The sequence below is a fragment of the Frieseomelitta varia genome, unplaced genomic scaffold (genome assembly GCF_011392965.1).
Source record: "Frieseomelitta varia isolate USP_RPSP 00005682 unplaced genomic scaffold, Fvar_1.2 scaffold_851, whole genome shotgun sequence".
NCBI classification, from domain to species: Eukaryota; Metazoa; Arthropoda; class Insecta; order Hymenoptera; family Apidae; genus Frieseomelitta; species Frieseomelitta varia.
In genome coordinates this window covers 9,278-11,388 of record NW_025110647.1, presented here as the reverse complement: position 1 = coordinate 11,388, position 2,111 = coordinate 9,278, and the positions used below count along the sequence as shown (strand labels likewise).

The window sequence follows — 2,111 nt, the reverse complement described above, 5'->3', positions numbered from 1 at the left end:
ACACACACACACACACACACACACACACACACACACACACACACACACACACACACACACACAGACACACACACACACACACACACATACTCTCTCTCTCTCTCTCTCTTTTAAACGACGACAATAAATCGAATCACTCTTTATTTCGCGTGTACACTTTGCGTCGATCCCTCGTACATCGGTTACAATTGAAACACGCGTTCGTTGATGCAAGCTTCATCGCCGCGGTGGATACTACAAAGCGGAATTCTTGTTTCTATCCGATTACACTTTGTTTCGTTTATACGATACCTGTTCGGTTTTCTCTTCTTCTCTCCTGTTTCATTTCTTTTTTTTCTTTTTTGTTTTCGCAACAATTTTTTTGTTTTTTTTTGTTTGCGAAATTTAACGTGGCTGGTTGTTTCGGGAAGACTCGTAACTTCGAATCGAACATCGATTGAGAATGAAAATGAATGAAGCTGCGAGTCTTACGGAAGAAGGATGTTCAAAGTGTTTAATTAGTCGTCTGGAAGTTTCGACGCGAACCAATAACTTGGACGGTGGAACTTTATCTCAAGCAGGGCTTGAAAACCACGTTATCGATTTCGGTCCTTCAAACAAACGAAGAACCATTATTCTTAATAAGGATATATGGATTCGTTCTACTTGCTAGTGTCTGACTATGAATGGACTTATTCCACTCGTGAGTGTTTGATCACATAGACTTATTCTACTTGCGAGTTTCTGACTATGAATGGACTTATTCCACTCGCGAGTGTTTGATCACATAGACTTATTCTACTTGCGAGTGTCTGACTATGAACGGACTTATTCCACTTGTGAGTGTTTCATCACAGACTTATTCTACTTGCGATTGTCTGACTATGAACGGACTTATTCCACTCGCGAGTATTTGATCACATAGACTTATTCTACTTGCGAGTGTCTGACAACATACTTATTTTATTTGCGATAGTCTGGCCAGAAATCGTCTCATTCCACTCGTGAGTGTTTGACCACATACGAATTTATTCTACTTGCGACAGTCTAACCACTCGCGGTATCATTCTACTTGTGAGTGTCTGACCACTTGACGAGTGTTTGACTGCGAATGGGATCATTCCACTTGTGAGTATCTGAACACGAGCGAATTATCAGGCCGGAAATCATTTACCGAGCATTGTCAAGAAGCTGTTTTAGCAGTTTAATTCCCGATATCGTCAAAGGTGTCACGTTCATCTTCTGACCCAGTTCTTACGTCAAGAGTAATGGTTTTTCTCCCTTATGTGCACCACTTATGCCATTGTGTGGATGTTACAAGGGGAGGATCTTTGCTAGGGGGAAAAAAATTATATCAGAGTCTTTGTGTTTCGCGTATCAGGAAAGCACACGTCCGTCCACGTGACACGATATCGGACGGATATTGACGGAAGAGAAATATTTATTTATCCCTCGTGTGTACGACGAGGGAGATGATCAACTCAGTATCTGGTTACTTGATCGCAGAGGTTTCAATCAGTTGGGCGTACTCTGCTAATGAGAAGCTTCATTGGAAATATTTCTTCTTTATAGAGACAAAAGTTTCATCTCCTACCTTTTCGCCCTATAAGTTCATAAAATAACGTGTTCTAATAAAATGTTAAAAATACTGAGACAAACTAGCGTATTTTTATTTTCGCATCAGTAAACGAACGTTTCTCAAATTATTGTTCTGTTTTTTTTTTGTTGCAGGTATCACAGGTATAGTCCAGTAATCTGCCACTTTGTTCGAATCCCACGCTGAGCACGGGCTGAATTATCGAAATTCCACTATACAAATCGAGATTTACCTTGTAACGCACGCACTTAGTAAGTATCAGCTCGGCATTTTCTAACTACAACATCCCTAACTACAAACGAATTTGAAAAGCAAAAATATATAACTGTCGGTAATTAATTTTCCCGAGTATTCTTGTTTCCTTCGAGCAATTATAAAACGAAAAATGCGAGATCCGTTATTTCGGCGAGTTCGTTAATTCCGCAACAGCATTAAAAATGCAAAAGCTTCGAATTTCACTACCTAGCGGCCAGTATAGAATAACAATTTTTTCCCCCACCGCGTGTTGCTAGTATCACCTTTAATTTCCTAATTA

At 39.8% G+C, this 2,111-nt stretch overlaps 1 long non-coding RNA gene across 1 annotated transcript in view; it reads left to right on the top strand.

The window, feature by feature from the left end:
* Window positions 1-1,863, top strand: part of LOC122536590 — an 84,255-nt gene extending 82,392 nt beyond the window's left edge. The window contains exon 4 of the long non-coding RNA XR_006308428.1: window positions 1,711-1,863. This is a non-coding gene — a long non-coding RNA (uncharacterized LOC122536590). The remainder of the gene's footprint in view (window positions 1-1,710) is intronic.
* The last annotated feature ends 248 nt before the right edge of the window (window positions 1,864-2,111 follow it).